The following is a 27,527-nucleotide window of genomic DNA, read 5'->3' on the forward strand; positions in this document are numbered from 1 at the left end:
TAAACTTAATGCCCTCCAGAATAAATTCCTTCTGTCTGGTGGGCATTTGATCCTCTTTGGCGAGAAATGAGCCTACTGCTGCCAATCCTGCCTCGTGTGGGATGTTTGAATAAAGTGATGTAACATCTAAGGTGCAAAGAATATACCCTGGCTTCCACGAGACATCTTTCAATTTTTCTAAAAAATCCCCCGTGTCTTTCAAATATGCAGGTAAGGTTATCACTATTTTCTGCAATATGTGATCGATGTACTCAGATAAATTACACGTAAGGGACCCTATCCCTGATATTATGGGTCTTCCTGGTGGTCTTTTTTTTATCCTTATGCATTTTCGGTAAGAAATAAAAATAAGGCACTTCTGGTTGTTTAGTTAATAAAAAATACTTTTCATCTTTAGTCAGACATTTTCTTTCAAAAGCATCCTCCACCAGATTTTTTAGCTCTATAGTAAACTTCTGTGTCGGGTCATCATCGAGTTTTCGATAGTATCTCCCATCCCTCAAGATACGTTTTGCCTCTATATTATAATAATCACGGTCCATTATGACAATAGATCCCCCTTTATCCGCACTTTTTATTACGATCTCGTTATTACTAGCCAATTTATTAATAGATTCTGTAAATTTTCTATCCCCCCACGGGGTTACTTTCTTTGATTCGCAGATATCAGTAAGGTCCCCCAAAACTTTATGGTAATATGTATCTAAAAAATTACCCTTACTTGTTGTTGGGTAAAAATTATTTTTAGGTTTGAAATTGGTGTGAACTAAGTCTATAGGGTCATCCACATCTCTTGGCAAATTGGTGGTGATGTCCGTATTATTAAATTTCTTAATTTCAAAGTGACGGGCTACAGTGAGTTTTCTTATAAATTGATTCAGATCTACATATAATTCGAATAATTTTGCATTAGTCATGGGGCTAAATGAAAGACCTTTAGCTAGGGTCTCTAGTTCCCTTCTAGTGAGCAAATATTTGGAGATGTTAAAGATTCCATGTCGTTCTTCTTCTTCCGTCGTTATTTTCTGATCGGGATATTTCCTTTTTGTTTTTTTGGCGCTGTTTTTTGCCTCCTCTCCTGCCCCTTCTCCTTTTTGTAATCCTCTTGGGCTGACTTGTTGGGTCCGAGATGTCTGGTAGAATTCTGTGATCCTTGTTCTCGGAACTGGAATCGGTTTCATGGTTTTGGAGACCAGACTCCTCGTTGTCATGGGACTTGGCTGTTTGGGTAACTCTCTGATGAGTCTCTTTGGAGCTGTAATCTCCTCTACTACCAATGTTCGGGGAGTTACTGTCTTTTGCATCAGATCTAATTCTAAACCCGGGTTGGTCGTTTGGCTTATATTGGTGTTTAGCCCTTCCTGAGTTGTACACAGTTCTCCTATAGTTTTCTGGGGGGCCAGTTCGTGGGTTCGGGGGTCCCGGGGAGATACTGGTCCCTGCCCTAAAAAAGATGGTGGAGATGACCCTGTAGAGGATCCCAATAGGTTTGTCTCCAGGGTATGGGGGGAAATGATGGAATAATTCGTGACATCGTTCGTGATTGTTGTATTTTTAGTCAGCCTCTGTTGTTCTGTATTTACATTCAACCTCACATTTGGTACCCTGGGATTGGCTGAATTGGGAACAGTTGTCCACTCCCTCCTTCTATTATATTGATTTTTATAGTTATTATATGGAGGATGGTGATGATAGGAGTAATCCCAGTGGTTATTCTGAAATCTGTAGGGTCTCCTTTCAGGGGCCCCATAATTGGTATTCCTAAATCTAGAAGTATTATTGAACCTGTTAGGGTAGTTCCCGTTGTTCCTACTGTAACAACGGGAGCCACAATTATCGTTATTCCACACCCAATGTTGGGGGCCATTCATATAGTGATTTCTATGTGAATATTCATTATATTGGTGGTTTCTTTCATAACTATTTGGGAACATTCTATTGTTATAGAAAGTTCTAGGTCTAAAATGGACATTAACATTAGGAAAACTCTGTTCCCCACGGGGGTCCATTCCCTGTTGGTGTCCTGGTACTTGGGGATGTCTCTGTGTGTCATTCCCGGATGCTTGTTCGGGTTGAACACCTTCTGTTGACGTTTCTCTCTCATTATATTCTTTGTTGATAAATTTGGCCTTCTTATATTCCCATGGGAAAATTTTTTCTGAGGAGAAATCTAATATATCCCTTTGGAACTTCTCTATCTTTCGTATAATTATTTTACTTTCCATATTAGTGAATTTTAATGCATATTCAAAATCATCCTCATTACAGTGTGTCGCCAGAGTATATAAATCTTCGAGGCTTTTTAGACCGAGTAACTTACGTTTGGCAAGAATTTTTTCTAAAATAAGATCTGAAAACATGATTAACATAAGTTTCCATTCTCCAACAAACGTTCCATCATTGGGAAAAGCTGGTTGGGTCCCAACCCTCAAGCCCCTAGGGGCCATCTTGTTTTCTTTGCAAAGTACCAAAAACAGCTAGTCTATAGCATGTCTCCAGAGTGTCTCTATATAGTTCTTTAACTTAAACCTCAATAGGTGCCGTTCTGGAGGATGTTGCATTTGGCCTGATTCCCAAGACCAATCATCACAAAAGGTGATGGGGATAGTGTCAAATGAAATGGTTGTTTCCTTACCAAGGGCTTCCTGTAGGGAGCCTTTGATTCTCGCAGGGAGAGATTCCCATTCCCTCATCAATAAATCCATGACCCGGTCGCTGTACTCTCAAAAAATCCACCGAAATTCACAAAAACAGTTGAAGATCGTAGTGTATACTGAGACTCAGAGGATTGGAGTGCTGAGGAAAAGACTCATCGTGATTGCTTCCGCATACCCCAGCAAGTGTGGACTTTATTCACCTGTGGCACTCTCTACTACTTTTTTGACAAACAAAAGTTATACCCTGTTCACAGGATAAGGAATAAGTACATGATCGGTGGAGATCAGACTGCTGGGATCTGTACCGATAATGAGAATTGGGGTTCCGAAGGTCTCCAAATGAATGGAGTCACACATGTACACCTCTACTCCATTCATTTGGAAACTTTTAGTGCCCCTGTTCTCATGATAACTGGGGGTCCCAGTAGTTGGATTCCCATTGATCAGATAGCTATCCCCTATCCTGTTCATTCCCTTTGACATTGTCCATTTGTACAAAGAAGATTAATTTCTATTAAGACATTACTCAAACATTGTGGATTTGATCAGTATTTTGTATCTGTATATCGAAGCTAAAACCAGGACTGGATTGTAAACACATGGGAAATATAATGGAAAGATATACGGTTTTCCTTCTACGAATCTACTCCTGATTTTGACTTTAAAATACTAATCCCAAAAGCTGCCACTAACCAAATGTACAATATGTGAATTACGCCTGAAGGAGTGACTCTGGTATATGACTTTCATTTAGGTCTATAGAAATGTGCAATAACGTACACCTCAGATATAAACTGCTTATGGCATTCACTTTTGGATGTCACGCTACCTTAAATGCACCGAAATAGACCAGAGATTTTAATATATTTTCAGTACTCTATGGAGGAATAAAGTGGGAAAAAATATAGACATTACGTTCGGATATAAAATGACAGTGAACATAAACAAGTAGAAATATAGAATCCTCTCAGCATATCAAGGTCACTTCTCCTATGTGTAATCTCTATAATAAATGCCTTACTTTCAAAATACAAAGGAGAGTGCACAATTTCAAGATAGAGCGTTCATGTCAATAAGAAATACAAAACTAAAAAACAGCAAGGATTATGGTGCATATTCACCGGCAGACTGGGAATATCCACTCCCCACATTATGATCCAACACGGCCTATCGGGTACTTAAAATGACTCTCTGGTCTTGGGACAAAATTCTGACCTGAGACCAAAGGATAGAGGGTGTATATCGCTGTAGATGATCCTCTCGTCTGTCCTGCCGTTCAGCAAGTTCCAGGTACCTTTTTTGGATGGCCAAGGTGACTGCCCCTATTTTCCAACTACAGTATGTACAGTATGTAGTTTGTAGTATGTAGTTTTCCAACTCTGTGATTGGCCAGTGCTGATCACATAAGCAGTGCTGTCCAATCAAAGAGTAAACCTAGTGAATTGTTAGTCCTAACACTACCAATGCATTATATGGTATTTAAGTTGTCTAAGCATGAAGACAGTCATCTTGGCAGCACAAAAACATCATCACTGGAAATGGCAGAATAGAGAGACTGCTGAGGAGATTCTGTGAATGGCCCATGAAGCTGCAGTAAAGCATGTCTCTAAATACTGTTAACTGTTGCTCAGGCAAGATGGCCGGCCTCATAGTCATGTTCAGCCAACGCAATAATAAATTCTACAATCAGTAAATGAAAACAGATTAAAAAAATGCAATATTTTTCTCTATCTAGTTTTAATTAAAAAAATTTAGTAACATAGTTCCTAGAGTAGGGAAGTACCACCGCCAGCTCACACTCTGCACCGTCGTGCCACTTTATCCAGCACTCATACGTACATAAATTCAAAGTAACAAATGGTTACAAACAAGTAAACATTTTCTTAGCACTATTAAAACCTCCATAATTAACATACATGCGCCAATACTATAATCAGCAACACCGGTGTTACTATACATAGACTTCCAGAGGAAAATAAAATGTACATTTTACTACATAACCCATCCTTAAACCCTGTTCCAAATGAGCTGGTATGTGAGGAGTTGATCAGTGGTTTGTCTGATCTTTGCCATATGAATGGTTGCTGCACCATCCCTCCCTCCCCCCACCTAAACATGTGGGTGCAGCAACCAGAAACCCTATTTGAGACAAATCTATTATTCCTCCCCCCTTGTGTTTGGGGGTACTTATACAGGTATAGCACTATTTGGTTAGTCAGAGAGATATGTTCCTATGTGGCCTAGCTCCTCATGTCACTCTGCAGGTACACGGACAGCTGTGTACGCTGGACTCCAAATGACAATCCATAGAGGGTGATTGGCTGTAGACTGCAGCGACATCTGACTTTTCGGACTTGAAAGGCGGTGCTTTAACTTGTGTTTAGAAGTTGTATATTTTATATGTAGACAGCCAATTTATATGAAATTTCCTCTTTTCATGGCATTAGTTCCTTAATCCGTCCCTTTAAGTATAATATGCGTTACAGATTAAATGCTATTTTAATGAAAACATCAGGTAGAAAAATGAATTGCTTGTCTCACCTAAGAGGAAGGTCAAACTAGTCTGTACACTTATTTTTTTATTTCCGTATTAGCTGATTATTATTGGTCATGCTATTAGATAGATATGAACCGTGCAATTATGTAGGTGTAAAGACATTTATAGTGAATCTTCTATATATTTGTCAATGTCTGTCTGTTGGAACGTCACGCACAAACTGTACAACTGATTGACATGAAATGTTGCAAATAGTATAATCTCGACCCGGAGAAGTGTATAGGCTAAAAAAATTCTGAAATTTTGTTGTCTTGGCAACCTTATTTGCATTTTTTGCCTTTGCTTGAATTTTAATGCAGCAACCCCCAAATTTGCTTTCACCCATGGATACTACGGACTCTATTTAATATTCCTGGTTATTTCCAACAAGTCATTTCCACTAGAAGAGTCAGACTGAGCGCTGACAATTGGAGTTTCAGGACTGCTTTTTGGCCCCAGTCTAACCCTGGTGGAGCCACCAATCATTGGCCCACTTGTCCTTCCTAATTCCACCTTGGATGTCTGTTTGGAGAACAGTTTGCAAAAATGACATGTCCCCAGACAGGAATACATGAAGCAAATTTATGAACACCGGCCCTCATTTATCAAAACTGTCTATCAGTAAATCAACAAACAGTAAAAACGGTTGTGGTGCCCATAGCAACCAATCACTGAGCAGCTTTCGTTTTACCTCAGCACTAAGAGGATTAAATACTGTTGCCCATAGCAACTAATCACAGAGCAGCTTTCATTTTACCTCAGCACTGAGGATTGAAAACTGTTACCCATAGCAACCAATCACAGCACGGCTTCTATTTTACCTCAGCAGAATAACAAATGAAAGCTGAGCTATGATTGGTTGCTTTTGACAACAAAAATTGCTAAATTTTACTCAAATCAGACCAGAACTGGGGATTTGCATATGGCACAAACCAACAGATTTAGTGTTTTAGATATAAGATGCCAAGCAAGCAAAGGATTCGTTTGGGCAGAAGGACAATAGTCGCACATAAAGTAGCAGCTGCTCGAGCTGCTGCAGCGCTGGAGCAAAGTAACGTCCTACTCAAGAATCAACACACTCGACAAGCCACTACTCAAGTAGCTGAGATGCCGGACCAAACTAACGGCCGACTCGAGAATCAACGCAAGGATCATTGAATTTGTCTATTTTAAGTTAATACATTAACACAGCATTATTCAGCATAGGTGTCCTTCAACGTATTTATACATACATTCTACTATCATCTTTTCTTACTTAAAATGTCACATTTTGTATTGCACGCTTCTGTATTGGGTACCCGGGCTAGTATGTTAATAACTTATCCTTGAAAATTAAACAGTGGGAGAGACAAAGACCCAAAACATACTGCTTAAGGTTTCTTCCACATGAGTGCATATCGGCCGGATATGAAAACAGACAGCCGATATATGCTACGTTGGGTGCGGAAAATCTGGTGAACGGGCGCACAAATCAAACGTTTGTGTGCCAATTCATATGGCCTGGTGAGGCCGGTGCAAATGCACCAAGCTCACCAGGCCATCGTCCTTTTCCCCTCCCTCTCCATCGCAGGCTCACCTGTTCCCCCCACCGCTCATTCTGCGCAATGGGAGGGGGTGGGAAGGGGGTGGAGCTAAGCACAAGTCCACCCCGCCTCCTCACATTGATGGCTATGGACAAGGAGCAGGGAGAGAGCGGGCGCTTACCTCCAGCCCGCCCCTTGTTCATAGCCATCAATGCTCCAAAATATTTTTTTTTACATGTATATCCGCCTGGAAACTATTTAAAAATCCTGCTAGTGCTTATTTTCGGGGTAGATCTTATTTTCAGGGAAACAGGGTATGAGCCTTGGCCCATACAGCGATATGGAGGGGTAGTTATATAATGTTCTTTAGTCCCAGGTCTTGTGTTAAGTAGTCTTCTCATGAATATTGCCATCACATTTCAGCTACAAAAATGTGCAGTAAATGTTAAATTGTGAAACTGTTGTTTGTCAGATTTGTCAGTTCCCTTTTGCATTGCACCAGGGAACTGATTTCAGAAAACTGCTTGTAGTCAGATGGATTGGTGCCAGATTAGCAAGAACTATTGAGTTCTTACTGATGCCAGAAAAACAGGTATTAATGGAGTTCTTGTTCATTGTTTGTTCTTTCTCAAGACTATGTGCACGCTTGGCATTATAAGGTATCCTTGTAGTGTCATCATAAGTGCATAAATAGTCTTTGAGGCAACTTGTGTCTATGTGAAAGCCAATATGAGCCTCGTAAAATTGCTAATCACTTTTTTTTTTAACAATAATTAGGTTTTTGTGCCTATCCCTCTAATGTCCTAGACACTTGAGGTCTCCCTTCCTTCTAATTTGCTGTCCACTGCCTATTGTCAAGTGAAGTCCATCTGCAGTAACAGAGAAACCAAGATATATTACAAGGTGTTCTCTCATATTGCACATAAAAGTTTATGATATGAAGAAGGGGGAGGAGGAAGCTGCGGTAGAAAGAAAGGCTCACACATAGATATGGCTGCTGCTAATAGTAAGTGATTTACAGCTACTGGAATTACATTTGTACTGCTGTGCACTGTTCACCAGCCCGCTTCCACTTATAAATCTGCTACAGGGAGCCAATTCTGGTTATTTCTCTATGTATGTATGTGAGACATCATAGCAGCTAGTCTCCATCTACCATCTCAGGGAAGACAAAAAATTAGAGATGGAACCTATAGAGGGGAAAAGTGGTTATAAATGCAATATGAAGTTATGCAATGACCGGAGATAGTGTTATTCCTCATTTCGACACAGGTGAATATATCTGTTTTTTGTTTTCATGTATGAAGACCATTATTACTTAATATACCGTAGGCATGAGGGTCTGAGGGGAATATTTTGTTCATATAAACATGAGAGGCATTAGGCATGAGGAGCTAAGGGACATTATTAATTAATATAGGCTGAGGGGCATTAATAATTAATATAGGCATGAGGGGCATTATTAATTAAAGGGGTGTTTCGGGGGTGTTACTATTTTAACTGATGACCTATCTTCTTGATAGGTCATCAGTAGTTGAAGAATGGGGGTCTGCTGCTCAGGACCCCTGTTCATCAGCTGATCATCAGCATATTGCAGCAGGCAGACGTCATCTAGGGGAAGTGGGGACAGCATCGTCTTCACTGCCATTGAAATCTATTGGAGCGGTGAGCTGCTTCCTTCTCCTCTCATGGCCAGGATGTCACATCCTATCATAGAATGATATAGTTGGAAAGGGACCTCCGGAGTCATAGGTTCCAACCCCTTGCTTAATGCAGGATTCACTAAATCATCCCAGACCAATGTTTGTCCAGCGTCTCCATTTAAACACTTCCATTAAAGGAGAACTCACCACCTCCCATGGTAACCTGTTCCACTCATTGATCACACTCACTGTCAGAAAGTTTTTCTAATATCTAATCTGTCTCCTCCCTTTCAGTTTAAATTGGATATGCAGCCATTTATGACCATTCTTTGAGTATAATCAATAACCTGTGAATCCACTTAACAGTTGCTGTCACTAGGACCTGGGTGCAATGCATACCTCACCCAGGACAGACACAAGACTGTGTCAACACTGGAGAAATGGGAAACGCAATGCTGCAGTAAAACCCCTATTCAACAAAGGAAAACACAAAATAAAAGGCCAAACTGACCTTGCTCCTAACTGGGAAAGGTCCCTACCTAAAAGCAGATTGACCGCTCTGATAAGCGCGAACCTGCTGAATGCCTCTCAGCCTGCTACCTGACCCTAACAGGGGGCATGGGAGAAGACTGAACCACAGTACAAATAACCAAGAGTGAGGGAAATAAACCCCAACTTAACTGAAAGTTGCACAGCTAACTCCAGGAGGACTAGGATGCAGCTCCAACCACCACGACCAACTGAACTGCAATAAACAGCAATGAGCTAAAGGAGGGGTAGGAATATAAAGCCCTCCCTACCTGCTGAAAAGAAACCAAACCTAATTAAACCTCTCTCAGAGGTGGGGGACTCTGAGGGAAATACCAACATGCAACTATATAGATACAGATAGTCGCTGACAACCCCCACACAAAATGTGTCAACCAGCAACCTGTATAGGAGCAACCAGTCTGCTTCTGCACTGTGATTAACGTACCACAACACCGTTGCAATCAATAAGCCACAGCAGTTGCCTTGTCGATTACATATTTGGTCATTTTTTCAATACGGATGGTATGAGATACTTTGTCAAATGCTTTAGTAAAGTCAAGGTATACTATATTTTTTTTCCATGATAAACCCAGTCTGTGATTCTGTCATATAAGGAAATTAGATTAGTCTGGCATGACTTTGTTTGTTACAAATCCATGCTGGCTCTGGTTAGTTACTGCATTCTCATCCAAGTACTTTTATACATGCTGTCTAATAATTTGTTGAAAGATCTTTCCTGTTCCTAGCAGGAAGTATAGAGGCAGCGTGGCATTCCCATTGCGTCCTCTGACCATTGATGATGTCGTCCAGCCCGCTGAAGACTGCAGCAGGTGGATGATCAGTTGATGAAGGGGGGTCTCAAGCTGTGGACCCTTGTCCATCAACTATTAGTGATCTGTCTAAGGGATAGGTCATCAGTTAAAATAGACCTGAATACCACTTTAAAATAAGCATTATGGGGTAAGGAGTAGAGATGAGCGAACGTAGTCGTCCGAGCTTGATACTCGTTCGAGTATTAGCTTGTTCGAGATGCTCGATACTCGAGACAAGTACCACGCGGTGTTCGAGTTACTTTCACTTTCATCTCTGAGACGTTAGCGCGCTTTTCTGGCCAATAGAAAGACAGGGAAGGCATTACAACTTCCCCCTGCGACGTTCAAGCCCTATACCACCCCCCTGCAGTGAGTGGCTGGCGAGATCAGGTGTCACCCGAGTATATAAATCGACCCCTCCCGCGGCTCGCCACAGATGCATTCTGACAGAGATCAGGCACAGTGCTGCTGGTGCCGGAGCTGCTATAGGGAGAGCGTTAGGAATTATTTTAGGCTTCAAGAACCCCAACGGTCCTTCTTAGGGCCACATCTAACCGTGTGCAGTAGTGTGGAGGCTGCTTTTTGCAATGTTGCACATTTTTTTTTTTTTGTATATCGGCCGTGCAGAGCATTGCGTCCTGCAGTAATTTTACATTGTCCAGGGCCAGTAGTGGTGAGGCAGGGACAGAAGACATATTTAGTGTATATGGGCAGTGGGCCTTTCCAAAAATATTTGGGAAAAAAAATCTATTTGGGCTGCCTGTGACCGTCCTCAGTGTACTGGGTCTCTGCTGGGGGTAGTTGTCCTAATTCATACGCAGCCAGCTAAGTGTTAGAGCAGGCTTGCGCAAAATTCTTTTCTGCCTCTGTGTTGCCTCTTACATCACCGCTGTATTCCTGTCCACAAGTGTACTGGGTCTCTGCTGGGGGTAGTTGTCCTAATTCATACGCAGCCAGCTAAGTGTTACAGCAGGCTTGCGCAAAATTCTTTCCTGCCTCTGCTGTGCGTTCCGTAAGCGAAGTCAGCCTCCAACCACAGGCCAATAAGCGGCACATTTAATTACAGTGTTTCTGCACTACTGGTAATACACCATGCTGAGGGGTAGGGGTAGGCCTAGAGGACGCGGGTGAGGACGCGGAGGCCCAAGTCAGGGTGTGGGCACAGGCCGAGCCAGTGCGGTGGCCAGGGGTAGAGGCAGGGCCAGACCGAATAATCCACCAACTGTTTCCCAAAGTGCCCCCTCGTGCCATGCCACCCTGCAGAGGCCGAGGTGCTCTAAGGTGTGGCAGTTTTTTACAGAGACGCCTGACGACCGACGAACAGTGGTGTGCAACCTTTTTCGCGCCAAGATCAGCTGGGGAGCCACCACCACCAGCATGCGCAGGCATATGATGGCCAAGCACCCCACAAGGTGGGACGAAGGCCGTTCACCACCTCCGGTTTGCACCACGGCCTCTCCCCCTGTGCCCCAACCTGCCACTGAGATCCAACCCCCCTCTGAGGACACAGGCACGAGTGCCTACCGGCCTGCACCCACACCCTCACCTCCGCTGTCCTCGGTCCCATCCAGCAATGTCTCTCAGCGCAGCGTCCAGACGTCGCTAGCGCAAGTGTTTGAGCGCAAGCGCAAGTACGCCGCCACGCACCCACACACTCAAGCGTTAAACGTGCACATTGCCAAATTGATCAGCCTGGAGATGCTGCCATATAGGCTTGTGGAAACGGAGGCTTTCAAAAGCATGATGGCGGTGGTGACCCCGCGCTACTCGGTTCCCAGTCGCCACTACTTTTCCCGATGTGCCGTCCCAGCCCTGCACGACCACGTCTCCCGCAACATTGTACGCGCCCTCACCAACGCGGTTACTGCCAAGGTCCACTTAACAACGGACACGTGGACAAGCGCAGGAGGCAGGGCCACTATATCTCCCTGACGGCACATTGGGTGAATTTAGTGGAGGCTGGGACAGAGTCAGAGCCTGGGACCGCTCACGTCCTACCCACCCCCAGAATTGCGGGCCCCAGCTCGGCGCTGGTATCTGCGGCAGTGTATGCTTCCTCCACTAAACCACCCTCCTCCTCCTCCTCCAACGCAACCTCTGTCTCTCAATCAAGATGTGTCAGCAGCAGCAGCACATCGCCAGCAGTCGGTGTCGCGCAGCGTGGCAGCACAGCGGTGGGCAAGCGTCAGCAGGCCGTGCTGAAACTACTCAGCTTAGGAGAGAAGAGGCACACGGCCCACGAACTGCTGCAGGGTCTGACAGAGCAGACCGACCACTGGCTTTCGCCGCTGAGCCTCCAACCGGGCATGGTCGTGTGTGACAACGGCCGTAACCTGGTGGCGGCTCTGCAGCTCGGCAGCCTCACGCACGTGCCATGCCTGGCCCATGTCTTTAATTTGGTGGTTCAGCGCTTTCTGAAAAGCTACCCACACTTGTCATACCTGCTCGGAATCAGCCGAGTCAGCGCACATTTCCGCAAGTCCAAGACGGACGCTGCCACCCTGCGGACCCTGCAACATCGGTTTAATCTGCCAGTGCACCGACTGCTGTGCGACGTGCCCACACGGTGGAACTCTACACTCCACATGTTGGCCAGACTCTATGAGCAGCGTAGAGCTATAGTGGAATACCAACTCCAACATGGGCGGCGTAGTGGGTGTCAGCCTCCTCAATTCTTTACAGAAGAGTGGGCCTGGTTGGCAGACATCTGCCAGGTCCTTGGAAACTTTGAGGAGTCTACCCAGATGGTGAGCGGGGATGCTGCAATCATTAGTGTCACCATTCCTCTGCTATGCCTCTTGAGAAGTTCCCTGCAAAGCATAAAGGCAGATGCTTTGTGCTTGGAAACGGAGGCGGGGGAAGACAGTATGTCGCTGGATAGTCAGAGCACCCTCATGTCTATATCTCAGCGCGTTGAGGAGGAGGAGGGGGAGGAGCATGAGGAGGAGGGGCAAGAGACAGCTTCGGCCACTGCTGAGGGTACCCATGCTGCTTGCCTGTCATCCTTTCAGCGTGTATGGCCGGAGGAGGATCCTGAAAGTGATCTTCCTAGTGAGGACAGCCATGTGTTGCGTACAGGTACCCTGGCACACATGGCTGACTTCATGTTAGGATGCCTTTCTCGAGACCCTCGCGTTACACGCATTCTGGCCACTACGGATTACTGGGTGTACACACTGCTCGACCCACGGTATAAGGAGAACCTTTCCACTCTCATACCCGAAGAGGAAAGGGGTTCGAGAGTGATGCTATACCACAGGACCCTGGCGGACAAACTGATGGTAACATTCCCATCCGACAGCGCTAGTGGCCGAACGTGCAGTTCCAAGGGCCAGGTAGCAGGGGAGGCGCAGAGATCAGGCAGCATGTACAGCGCAGGCAGGGGAACATTCTCCAAGGCCTTTGCCAGCTTTATGGCTCCCCAGCAAGACTGTGTCACCGCTCCCCAGTCAAGGCTGAGTTGGTGGGAGCACTGTAAAAGGATGGTGAGGGAGTACGTAGCCGATCGCACGACCGTCCTCGGTGATGCCTCTGCCCCCTACAACTACTGGGTGTCGAAGCTGGACACGTGGCCTGAACTCGCGCTGTATGCCCTGGAGGTGCTTGCTTGTCCTGCGGCTAGCGTCTTGTCAGAGAGGGTGTTTAGTGCGGCTGGGGGAATCATCACGGATAAGCGTACCCGCCTGTCAACCGGCAGTGCCGACAGGCTTACACTCATCAAGATGAACAAAGCCTGGATTTCCCCAGACTTCTCTTCTCCACCAGCGGACAGCAGCGATACCTAAGCAATACGTAGGCTGCACCCGCGGATGGACGCATCGTTCTCTATCACCACCATCAAAAACGGGGACCTTTTTGCTTCATCAATCTGTGTATTCTATTCATCCTCCTCCTCCTGCTCCTCCTCCTAAAACCTCACGTAATCACGCTGAACGGGCAATTTTTCTTAGGCCCACAAGGCTCAGTCATATAATTTTTGTAAACAATTTTTATACGTTTCAATGCTCATTAAAGCGTTGAAACTTTCACCTCAACCAATTTTTATTTTAACTGGGCTGCCTCCAGGCCTAGTTACCAATTAAGCTACATTAACCAAAGCGATTAATGGGTTTCACCTGCCCTCTTGGTTGGGCATGGGCAATTTTTCTGAGGTACATTAGTACTGTTGTTACACCAATTTTTTGGGGCCCTCGCCTACAGTGTAATCCAATTAATTTTTTGCCCACCTGCATTAAAGCTGACGTTACATCAGCTGTGATGGGCAATGCAATGGGATATATTTATGTACCGCCGGTGGCTTCCTGGCACCCACCCATGCTGTCGGTCCACACGGAGTTGTAACTCCATGTGTACACTTCTAAAGAACCCCAGTCTGACTGGGGCATGCAGTGTGTCCAGTTCTGGGCACCCCAATTAAAAGAAATTACTGACAAATGAGTAAATTCAGAGAAGAGCTACCAAGATGGTAAGCGGTCTGCAAATCATGTCATATGAAGAACGGTTAAAGGATCTGGGAATGTTTAGATACAAAAAAAAAGAAGGCTGAGAGGAGACTTACAAACTCTCTACAAATATCTGAAGGGCTGTCACAGTGCAGAGGGATCAGCCCTATTCTCATTTCCACAAGGAAAGACTAGAAGCAATGGGATGAAACTGATAGGGAGGAGACACAGATTAGATATTAGAAAAAATCATGAGGATAATCAATGAGTGGAATAGGTTGCCACAGGAGTTAGTGAGACATCTTCCTGGGATGATTTAGTGAATCCTTCTGATACTATGATTCTATATTTAAAGGTTTTGATTATGTCCCCCTCTCCCTTATTCCCTGTTCTCCAGGCTATACAAATTATGTTCTTTAAGTCTTTCCTGATAAGTTTGTTCTTGAGACCTTCCACCATTTTTGTAGCCTGACTTTGGACTTGTTCTATTTTCTGTTAGAAATCAGAACCCCTAAATCCTTCTCTTCTGAATTCCTGGATAACCGAGAACAGCTAATTCTATACTCATTCTGAAGATTTCTTCTCCCTAAGTGCATTATTTTACATTTGGAAACATTAAAATGCAGTTTCTATTGTTTTGACCATTTATCCAGTAAGGGCTCAGTCACACGGACGCATCGGCGCCCGTGTTACTGCAGTCAGCAGACGGCCGTACCTGAAGACGGACGTCTCTCTGCAGCATCGGGAGGAAGAACATGTGACCGGCTCCATTGCCAGTCATATGTTCTTTCCTCAGCGCTGGACAGAAACGGCCGTCTTCAGGTACGGCCGTCTTCTAACTGTCAGTCACAGGGGCGCATCGGCGCCGGTGTACGGGTGCCGATGCGCCCGTGTGACTGAGCCCTAAGGCTAAATCTTTTTCCATGTTCAAGACACCACCAGGAGTATCAATCTTATTGCACACTTTATGTCATTGGCAGACAGACCTTACCTGTTAAACCTTATCCTGTGTAGCTTATGAACATATTATTTTCAGCTCGTCCCTGTTCAGAATACAATCCGTTAACAACACTCTAATATCTACATTTTAACCAATTGCGAATCCACCAGACTATCAAAGGATTAAGTCCAATTTTCCACAATTTATTTATAAGTTCTTTATGTGGAACTGTATCAAAGGCTTTAGTGAAATCTGCATAGACAATAAGCACAGCTTCACCTTTATCTACCAGTTCTGTAACATAGTCAAAGTAATCAATGAGATTAGTTTGACATGATCTAGCTACAGGAAAGCCGTACTGTTTAGGGTCCAACAGGTTCTTGGTTTTAAAGTGGTCAAATATCCTCTTTTTCAGGAAAGTTTCCATTAGTTTAACTACTACAGATTTCAAACTAACTGGCCTTTCTTCAAACTAACTACATTCTCTTTCTACTACCCTTCTTGTGGATGGCTACAACATTGGCCATTCCTCAGTTATCAGGGAAATTGCCTGTTAGAAAAGATTGGTTAAACAAATCGGTTGAAGGTGCAGAAATCACAGATTGGAATTTTTTAAGAACTCTGAGATGGATCCCATCTGGACCCATCATTTAATTCAACGTTTAAACATGCAAATTCTCCTACAACATAATCTTCCAAAAACACTACATCAGAGCCCTTACGACTAAGGGCCCCTGTCCACGGCCGTGAAAGAATTTCGCCAGCGATATTCTGACGAGGGGGGAGCGCTGACTGGCCACAGTAGTTTTTGTATAGTTGTTTTTAAGTATTCTGATTTTAATTACATCTGTTTTGTTTTTTCTTTATAGATGCTGGTGTTATCAGCGCAAGTTCCTCGTCCTTGGCTGTCCGATTTGACACATATTTTGCAATTTCCCCCCCCTTTTTTATTTATGTAATAAAAATTTGTGAAGTATTAATTTACTTATTCTATGTTATTGAATAAAGAGCTTTTTTAGTTGCATCGACTTGGGTGATGATATTGATCATTTGGCTGTGTATTTAATGACATGAAAATATGTTTTTGAGGTCTATGTGTCTGAGCTCTGATAGAGGGTATATATTGGTTGCTACGTTACCATATTATATATGTCCTGGTGTACATTCACTTAGACAACTTTGGCTACACACACACATATATATATATATATATATATATATATATATATATATATATATATATTGTGTTTGATTTTAATCTAGCTGCTATATATTGAGGGTATATTCTGTAGGCCAGACATGCTTGACAAAGATCTGATATAGATCGAAACGTTGCAGCTTCTTATACAATGGAGGAATAAAAGCTTTTTGTTTTATTTGTATCATATGCTGCTGCGGATTCTACTTCTTTCTATGGTCTAGTTGGAGTTTTTTGGATCGAAACTCCTACTGCAGCGTGCATTTTTTTGATTCTGGTCCTACCTTATCGGTATAATTGAGTAATTGCTGCTTGTGACTACTATATACCAGATCCCCATTAGTAAATTCTAAATAATAATAATCTTTATTTGTATAGCGCCAACTTATTCCGCAGCGCTTTCAGACATGGATAAATGCAAAACAATACAACAATTACAATATGAGGTACATTGGGTTAGACACAAATGGGTTGGGGGTGGTAACGGAGGTGCAAGGGGTGGGGAACACAGGCAATAGGAAGTTTCATGTGCAGATCAATTATTAGAAGGCAAATGGGGTGGGCCACCATAGGGGGAGCAGGGGACTAGGTCAGGAGATTTGGTATGCCTCCCTGAAGAGGTGCATTTTTAAGGCACGTCTGAAATTTCGTGCATCGGGAATTGTCCGGATGCCTTGGGGTAGAGCGTTCCAGAGGATGGGTGCTGCCCTGGTGAAGTCCTGTAGGCGAGCATGTGAGGTTCGTATTACAGGGGTGTTTAGTCTGAGTGTGTTAGCCGATGGGAGTGAGCGGGCTGGGTGGTATACTGACAGTAGGGAGGCGATGTATACTGGTGCAGCGCCATGCAGAGCTTTGTGAGTGAGGTAGAGGAGTTTAAATTTAGTTCTGCAGTGGATGGGCAGCCAATGCAGCGACTGGCATAATACAGACGCGTCTGAGTAACGACTGGATAGAAAAATGAGCTTAGCTGCTGCATTTAGTATGGATTGGAGTGGAGCGAGTCTAGTACGGGGGAGGCCGATGAGTAGCGAGTTGCAGTAGTCAAGCCGGGAGTGGATGAGGCCGACCACGAGTGTCTTTAGCGTGTCCGTGGTTAGGAACGGACTTATTATAGCAATATTTCTGAGGTGCAGGTGGCATGTTTGGGCCAGAGATTGGATATGGGGGGTAAAGGAGAGGTCAGAGTCCAGTATGACCCCAAGCCATCGGGCATGCCGTCTGGGGGTTATGATGGTGTCAGAAACTGGAATGGAGATGTTGAGGGGAGGTCAGTTAGAAGGTGGAAAGACAAGGAGGTCAGTTTTAGAGAGATTTAGTTTGAGAAAAAGGGAGGAAATAATGTTAGAGACAGCAGACAGACAGTCAGTGATATTTTGGAGGAATGGTCCAGAGATCTCACGAGAGGAGGTGTATAGTTGGGTGTCGTCAGCGTAGAGATGGTATTGGAGGCCAAATTTGTGGATGGTTTGTCCAATTGGGGCAGTATAGTGTTAGGGATAAATCCATGTTACGTTAATATGCTGTGGGGCTCCAAATCAGAGGTGGTTATGGCGGCCACCGTGAGAAAGCAATAGACACAGGCATCACGGTCGTGTCTTAGAGCAATCTGAGTTTATTGTGTACATTGTCTTATTCTTATACAAAAATAAGTAGGCGTATCCAAGTGTCGTCCGAATCAAAGGCTAGTGTTACAGAGGTTGAATCTGTTATACTGAGGTCAAAGTACTAAGGTGGTGAATAATTGCGTTTTCTCAATAAACAATGCTTTATTTATTTGAATGTAGACTCCCTGTCTGGTATCCTTGATTCCAATTTACATTTTAATCACATGCCCTACCTAGACAGCTGTCAAGAACAAAGCATTCCACACAACCTTTTGATCAGTGTAACGAGATAAACAAGATCTTGGACACATGATGGACATTTAAGATTACACCTCTACTTAATGTAATTAAGTACTAACCTAAATGTACAAGCATTTAGCAGAGCTTTTCATAGGACACAGAATAGAGTGTACAATTTAGGCCTACAGCCTCCGGAAACGTATATCAAAGATACATACATATATAAATTAATATGTTCATAACCCTCACAATAGATAGAGAAGAGAAGGGGACCAAGGACCGAGCCCTGGGGTACCCCAACAGCAAGAGGAAGTGGAGCAGAGGTAGAACCAGCAAAGGAAACACTAAAACAGCGGTCAGAGAGGTAGGAAGAGAACCAGGAGAGAGCAGTGTCCTTTATACCAATAGAGCGGAGCATAGTGAGAAGGAGGTTATCGTCAACAGTGTCAAATGCAGCAGACAGGTCAAGGGGGATTAGTAGGGAGTAGTCACCTCTCGACTTTGCAGTCATCAGGTCATTTGTTACTTTTGTAAGGGCAGTTTCAGTCGAGTGTAGAGAGCGGAAACCAGACTGGAGGGGGTTGAGGAGTGAGTTGTCAGAGAGAAAGCGTGTAAGGCGTTCCAGTAATTTGGAGATGAAGGGGAGGTTTGAGATGGGTCGGTAGTTGGCAGCATCAGTTGGGTCTACGGTTGTTTTTTTAAGCTGAGGGGATATGATGGAGTGTTTAAATGAGGAGGGGAAAGTGCCAGAGGTTAGAGAGAGGTTGCAGATTGTGGTGAGGTGAGTAATGAGAGCTGGGGAAAGGGACCGGAGGAGGTGAGAGGTGAGAGGGTCGCTAGCGCAGGTGGTAGGGCGGGCAGCGGAAAGAAGCCTGAAGACTTCTTCCTCTGTCGTTCGTTCTAACGTACATAGTGAGTAGTTGCTGGATGCAGTGCTGATGAAACTGGGATCGGTGCTAAACATTGCAGTTTTCAGAGATTACTTTACGAATGTTGTCGATTTTTTTTCTTTGAAATAGGCAGCTAGTTCTCCAGCAGTCAGGTCTGTCGCAGGGGCCTGTTCTTTGGGGCTGAGGAGGGAGTGAAAGGTCTCAAAGAGTTGTTTGGGGTTGTGGGATAGTGAGGAGACAAGGGAGGTAAAATAAACTTGTTTGGCATGGTGAAGGGCTAGGTTATAAGTTTTAAGCATGAATTTGAAGTGGAGGAAGTCTGCTGGCAGCTTTGACTTTCTCCACAGCCGCTCGGCGCACCTAGAGCACCGGCGGATGAAGCGCGTTTGGGTTGTGAGCCAAGGTTGCCGTGGTCTGCGTTTGTGGGCTCGAGTCACGGGCGGTGCCGCTTCATCTAGGGCACGGCTGAGGGTGGTGTGGTAGTATTCGGCTACCAGGTTAGGGCAGGGGAGGAGAGAAATAGGGGATAGGGAGGACTGAATAGTTTTGGCAAACTGTTTAGTGCGGACGGACTGGAAGTTCCTAGAGGTGCGATAGATAGGAGGGTCAGGGGAGATGCTAGGGTGCCTGATGGAGAAAGAGAGAAGGTTGTGATCTGAGAGTGGAAGGGGGGAGTTAGTAAAGTGTGAGGCAGAGCAGAGAGGAAGTAAATGTTAAAAGCCAGGAAGCAGATGAGGAGCTGGGGTCGTTAGTAGGAATGTTGAAATCACCAAGGATGAGGGTTGGAATTTCACAGGATAGGAAGTTAGGGAGTCAGGCAGCGAAGTGGTCTAGGAACAGGCGGGTGGGACCTGGGGGGCGGTAAATAACTGCGACACGCAGGGGCAGTGGGCAGAAGAGTCGCAGGGTGTGGACTTCGAAGGAATGGAAGGTAAGCGAGGGAGCTGAGGGAATGACCTGGAAGGATGATGCCTACTGCTCTGCCGCATCTTTCATCTGATCTGAGGGTGTGGGAGAACTGCAGGCCATCATAGGACAATGCAGTGGGGGAGGTAGAATCGGACTGCTGTATCCAGGTTTCCGTGAGGGCGAGCAGGTTTAAGTGTTTACTGGTGAAGAGGTCATGGATAGTTGGGAGTTTGTTACATGCAGATTGAGAGTTCTATAAAGCGCATTTGAATGGGGCATGGGGGGCATTTTGATAGAGAGCAGTACGGGGTGGGCCTGGGTTGGGGGATATGTCCCCTGCGGCTAGGAGTAGCAGGGTAGCAAGGGTGAGCACATGGTTAGGGGATTTGTGTGGGTGGCTGAGGTGTTTCTTTGCAGTATGGGGGGGTTAAAGGCGTCTTAAGAAGTTGAAAAGTGCATGGGAGCCACACATGGGTGAGGAGAGGAGGGAGGGGCTGATGTGGATGGAGTGTGTTGGGCGTGGGCATTGGAAGAAAGTGTTAAGGCTTGAAAAGAGTATAGTGATGGAGATCAATGCAAAGAGGAGAGTATTTTCCTCCAGGCTTTGGACAGTTGTGGATGTTACCTGTCTCCTGCTCTGTCAAACTGTGCTGTATAACTGCATCTTTTGACAGCATAAGACACTTGTTACTGGACACATCAGGGGAGGCAGCCTCTGGTGAGGCATGGAGGAAATAACTGGCTTTGAATTTCTGGCTACAGGACTTCAGCTGGGAGTGGCTTGTTACATTTCACTAGTCAAACAAACTGTGTCCAGCAACACTAAGATGAGACAGATAAAATCTAGAATGTTATCTCCTCTGGTTGATGAACTAGCACACTGTTTTAGATATGCTTCTTTTAGTGCCTCTATCAAATTTCTGCTTCTGTTTGTAAATGCACAAGGGAAACTCCAATCTACAGCAGGCATGTTTAAAGGGGTTCTGACATTAAAAAAAAAAAAAAAAATTTACTCACCTTGCCTGGCCAGGACCGATCGCCAGGCATGTCCCCTCCAGCCGGCATCTTTTTCTGTGGCTTGTAGAAGCAGAGCAGGAGCAGTCAAAATGACTGCTTCCTGCTCTGCTCTGTCCGTCAGCCACTTCCGAGGTGAACGGACGGGCCGCCCACAGCAAGCACGTCACAAGCTGTGCTTGCTGTGGGCGGCCCCTCCGTCCTGGCTGAACTCCGAGATTCTGCGCGTGCGCAGTGGAGACGCGTCCCATCCTGACTCCTGTCAGAGGGCACCTCTCCACTGCACATGCGCGCGATTCCAGAACAGCGCGGCTCGTGGAGGAAGAAGAGGAAGAGCAGCGCCTGCTGGGAGATGACCCCCCTGCTGACAACAACAACAGAAGAAAAGGTAAGTATTATGTTTTTATGTTTTAGCATCCATTAAATCGTGGGTTCCCTGTGTCCATTAGGCAGACCAGGGAACAATGGCTGCTAAAGCATAAAAACATTATTCATGTGAGAACCCCTTTAAGTCACCCATTATTGCAATAGCTCTCTTTATTGCCATTTGAGTATGTTCATCAACCATCAGGTTATCATAATCCTCAGTTTACCCTGGAGGTCTATATATGATACTAATTCTAATCACAATTCCCTCTTCAGTTTCTATGCAAACCCAGAAAGTTTGTAGTTCTTTGTATGTATTTTAATTCACTTTTGATTCAAGACAATGTTTGGCATGAATAACTACTGCAATGTGCCTTCTTTCTACTGTCTTTTCTGTACAGTGTGTACTCAGGCATGGCTATTTCCCCAATCATTACAATCCTTAATCCGTGTCTCTATTATGTCAACCAGGTTTAAATTATCCCTGAATATAATAGCCATTAGCTTAGAGAGCTTGTTTCCTGATCTATGAGCATTAGTACACATCGTGTGGAGACAACTACTTTTTGTTTTATTCACAGAAATTACATTAATTCCATCACCAAAATGAATCACCACATTTTTGGAGTTACCAATACACCGCTTCAACCTAACTGGCTGGCGACAGAAATCTTCCTCATAACAACTCCATCTTAGACCATCTACCAACATTATGACTAACAAATCCAAAATGTTTAGTTTTACACCACTATTGTAGCCACACATTAAACTCTAAGATGCGACTTGCCTTTTTCATCTGATTACAGACCAGCAGAACCTCTGAAAATGTCACTGACCCTGTTATCTTACAATGTTCTTGGGTAACATTTTGGAATTCTTTTTCAACAGAAACCAAATTATTTTGAGATAAATCATTGGTTCCAAGATGCATGCACCACAGGATCAACTTCACTATCTCTATATGCAGCCTTGAAAATATTCACAATATGTCTCTTATCGCTACTGACTGTAGCACCTGGAAGACATCTCCCCTCCATCAGCACATCCAAATTCTGTCTTAAATTAACACCTCATGATCTTGTTGGTGATTCAACTATCAGTTTTCTCTTCTTATTTATCCTAAGAGCTGAATTGGGATGGTTATTAACACTGTATACCTCATGCAAACCAATTTCTCCCCTGCCAGTTACATTATTCTGCATGTTAATAGCCATACTTGTATCAGCAACTATATCACCATCATGTTCAGAAAAAAACATCATAGGAATTATATTCTGATAGTCCAAAAATATCATCTTTATATTCTGTAACTCACAGTCTCCCAGAACCAACAGTTATCCACTATGACCATCTCCTCTGAGGTCTTTGTGGCAGAGGTGGCTGATTACAGGGCTGTTTCACAGCACTCATTATCTGGGATAGCCTTATATCCTCAGTTTAAGGACAACAGACTAAAGTCTGCAGTCTGTAAAGATGACCATATAAATCAGGCAATCACATGCATGTTGGACAGCATGCCAACTTCCAAAGTACTACGGAAGATAGCAGACTAACTAGTATAAAACAATATAAACTATACCAGACTATACGATAATACTTTATACCAGACTATACAATATAAACTATACCGGACTCCATAACAAAACCTATACCAGACTATACGACAAAACCTATACCAGACTGTACAATAAATCCTTATAAACAATTCCAGACTATAGAATGAAACCTATACCAGACTATACGACAAAACCTATACCAGACTGTACAATAAATCCTTATAAACAATTCCAGACTATAGAATGAAACCTATACCAGACTATACAATATAAATTGTAGGAGTGCGGTGTACATAATGGCCTGCAGAGGGTGGTAGACACGCATTCTGATACTTGCAGAGAGAGACAACACCTGTTGGTGTGTCAGGAGGTGAGATAAAAAGATCAGTTCCTGCCACACACACTGCTAGCCAGAGAAAAACAGGCTGTGGAAGCAGCCTTCAGAAACTTGGAGACTGAGGTCCAGTGCGGACCAGTTTGGGCCCATCACCCATCTGAAGGCCTTCTAGACGCTCCGGGTATGGGTTAGTGACGAGAAACCCTGTACTTTATATGTACCACACATTTGCTATGCTGTGACATAAAATAAATACTGTCAGGCATCAGATTTTAAATAAGTTGGTGATCCAAGAGGCGAGTAACCCCGGCTTGCCACAAAGTGTATACACTATAACCTTAATACACCAACTATACACTATAACCTTAAAGGGGTTGTCCCGCGCCAAAACGTTTTTTTTTTTTTTTGCATAGGCCCCCCGGTCAGCACAGGACAAACCCAAGGGATGTGTTGAAATTAAAAAAAATTTTTTTACTTACCCGAATCCCCTCTCTGCAACTTCTTCCTTCTTTTCCTCCAAGATGGCCGCCGGGATCTTCACCCACGATGCAACGTGGGTCTTCTCCCATGGTGCACCGTGGGCTCTGTGCGGTCCATTGCCGATTCCAGCCTCCTGATTGGCTGGAATCGGCACACGTGATGAGGCGGAGCTACGCGATGACGCGTAGAAGGGGGCGGAGCCAGAACGCCGATCGTACCCGGACCGACCAGAAGGGAGAAGACCCTTCTGCGCAAGCGCGTCTAATCGGGTGATTAGACGCTGAAATTAGACGGCACCATGGAGACGGGGACGCCAGCGCAGGGAAGGTGAGTATATAACTTCTGTATGGCTCATATTTAATGCACGATGTATATTACAAAGTGCTTTAATATGGCCATACAGAAGTGTATAACCCCACTTGATTTCACGGGACAACCCCTTTAATACCTACACTCTATCCATGGAGCAACTATAGTATTCAGTAAATAACAACCTGAAGAAAACAATGCAATGCAACCTTAGCAGTATTATCCGTAATATGAAAACTAAACTGTGCCAACATAGATAAACAGTTTTTTTTAGAGCAAGGAAAATTAAATAAAATCTAAATAAACTGTCAAGTATTCTCTTTCCTACCCATTCCAGGTACTGCAATTTTTGAAACTACACCCTTCTGCTTCACTGCTGTTATGTCATGATGCACTCACAAGAAGTAGACTCCCAGAGTTTCATAACACTGGCTAAAAGGTGAACTGCTGGCACTTAGAAATGTCTTTCACTATAACATAATGGTGTCCCAGAGGCTTCAATTTAATATTACTTCATTTCGAGTCTGCCACTGTGCAGAGGTGCTTTGTTAGAACAACTCAGAATGTCTGTGTACAGAAGCTCCGATATTATAGTTACTGTAGGTGTGCTTGCACCACAGAGGCAGAACTGGGATGGGGTATAGAAGAGAAATTTGACTATTGTCTTGTTTCTAGCCTGTGGGCTTCAGTATTTAATACTTTGTTCATTTCTCCTCTAGGGAAAATGTACTTGTATATGTACTTTGTTAATCCAGGAAAGAAATACAAACCGCAAAGCATAAAATCAATGAAGAAATTCTAACAATTCTTCTTTTACAAGCCTTGTAGATTCTCTGCAGATGTAAGCTGATGATAGTGACAATCCGTGAGCATCAAGTTTAATACTGCTTAAGTAAAAGAGAACTGTAGGAGTCTTCTAGGACTATTGATACACGCTTTAATATCCATTATTCTTGGAACCATTTCTCCCTAATGTTCTCGCCTCTTGTAGTTTCTTCCTGCAGTTTTTTTCTTTATGTTGAGCCTGATTTTGCATGTGTCTGCATATCTAAAGATGTTCCCGAAAAGTGATTTAATGTTTCAATAAAGTTTGCACTAAAGCTTTAAGATATAGATAAAATGTAATGTATTTTATGAAAATTCCGTACTTCAGCTAATCATACTTGAAATGCACATTTTTATACAAGGACCCATAATGTGTTGTAAAAAAAAAATCTATTCAGTGTTGAGATTAAGTTTGAAATGCTGAATTTTACTGGAAGGTTCATTGTTAGCCCCCAAGCCCAATCTCTTTGTTTGTATAATGTGAAGGGAACGCAGTATATTTTTTTGCAAAACAGAAATAACTTAGTTGTAATCAAATTCAACGAACATTACAAAATACATCCTGTCAGAAAAAAAATCAAGCCCCTAGAAGGAGTTGTTGTTTTGCTGCAAAACTCGGTATGCAGTTAGGCAGATTAGCAAATGATTACAGTTGTGGTGTGATTATATGAATGGCCTTGCCACCCGAGGCCCTAAAAGTGGTTTCACCCTTAGCCTATGAAAGGGCTCTCAGAGGCAACTTGTGTGTAGCGGACCCCTTTTTGCACTTGTGTATAGCCTGTTGACCAGGGGCATACCTAAAGGCTCAGGGGCCCGGGTGCAAAAGTTAAGGTCGCCCCAGCCCCCCCCCCCCCCCCGGGCCCTTTTTCCCCCTTGCCCCATACCTATACCCGAGGGCCAATGTCCACGTGCGGATTTTATTTATAAAACCGGCACATGGCACCCGCATGAAAGATTCGTGCATCTTGCTGCCCGTAGGGATGCATTAGCATCAGTAGGGTAGCTAAAAGCATGCAGATGGGATTCCTTCCTGGCGTGCGGGTCATACGCACAGGAAGAAATCGCAGCATGCTCTATTTTCCTGTTGCTTCCATTGAATCGTATCCGCGGCAATTTTGTGCTGTGCCACTGATACGCGGGAGAACAGGAAATTTTTTAAAATATTGGTGCGCATGCAAGCGGCCCGCTGCCGGCGTGCCGAGCACATCTGCCGACCGGAAGAAACAAAATCCGGCCTGCACAGAGGGGACCTCCGCAGCATCCTGAGAGGTGATTATAATGTATTTTCCCTCTCCATGTCTGCGGGCATGCACGGATTTCACTGTGGCATTCAACAGTGAAATCTGTGCGTGCAAGTGGGCATGAGGTCTACGAGAGAGGGATAGATAGATACATAGATATGAGATAGATAGATACATACATAGGTATGAGAGAGATTTAGAGATAGATAGATATATATTTATTGATAGATATGAGATAAATAAATAGATAGATAGATGATAGATAGATTAGATAAATGATAGATAGATATGAGACCAGGCAAGATAGATAGACAGACACATAAAAAGACATACAGACAGGCAGACAACCAGATGGATAGATAGATACATACCCTGTGCCCGGACTACTTCTCTGGTGAGGAGAGCAGCTGTACACATTGTCAGCAGGAGGGAAGCAGCAGGGAGATTACATCATCATCCCTGGTCCACTCGATGGCGTGCTGTGCCCATGAGTCTGTATCTCTTTGCTCTCTGCTCTTTCTACTATCCCCCCTCCTCTTCCCCTGTCGTTTCTCCAAGTCCTTCCTCCTCCCTTCTCCTACTGTCGTCTCTGGCTCGTGCTGTCGGCCAGACTGCACTAAGCACGCGGCCGCCGACAGTGTAGTGCGAAGTGAAAGTGTATGGTGGAGGGCAGCCTCTGGGCCCCCTCAAGCGCAGGGGCTGGGTTGCCGTTGTGACCCCGGCACCCCCTGCCAGTACGCCTATGCTGTTGACCACTAGACGCCTCTATGATGCAATCAAAGAGATTTCGCCCAGTTAACAGAGTCGAGGGGGCGCATTATTGGAATGTGAGAAGCTGGATGGTCATATCAACAAATTGTCCGCCACTTGGGCCATTCTGACCAGACTGTTAGGAGGTGTTGGGACTAATGGACAGGTGAGGGCATGCACACAATGCAACTGGGCTCAGGAAGCCCTTGACAGGCCACCAGTAGAGAAAATCTTCTGATCATCCGACAAGCATAAGCAGCTCCAACTTTTTCATTGTCCGCCTTCCAGAGATGGGTGGCACCATTATTACAAGCCCCTATTTCCATTGGAACCATTTACAGGTGCTTGGCTGGAGGACATTTCGTCTTACAGTGCCCATTACATGTTTTGCCTTTGTCACCCATTGTTGCTTCCGTTTCCAGTGGTGTCGTGAACAATGAAGCTGGGCTGCTGGAGACCAAGGGGTGAGTGCCTCAACCCTGCCTGTGTGGGGAGCGACACACTGTCCCCACTGCTGATGTGATCGTCTGGATGGTCATTGCACATGACAATCAGCCACCCCTAGTAGTGGTGCAAAGAACAATGACAGCTCAGTGATATGTTCAGGGCATCCTTCAGCCACATGTCAGGCCTTCCATGAAGCATTTCCCAGTAGGATAATGCTTGGCTGCACACAACAAGAGTTTCTCAGGAATGCCTCCACAACATTGCCACACTTCCATGG

Source organism: Eleutherodactylus coqui, chromosome 4, assembly GCF_035609145.1.
Source record: "Eleutherodactylus coqui strain aEleCoq1 chromosome 4, aEleCoq1.hap1, whole genome shotgun sequence".
Taxonomy (NCBI): Eukaryota; Metazoa; Chordata; class Amphibia; order Anura; family Eleutherodactylidae; genus Eleutherodactylus; species Eleutherodactylus coqui.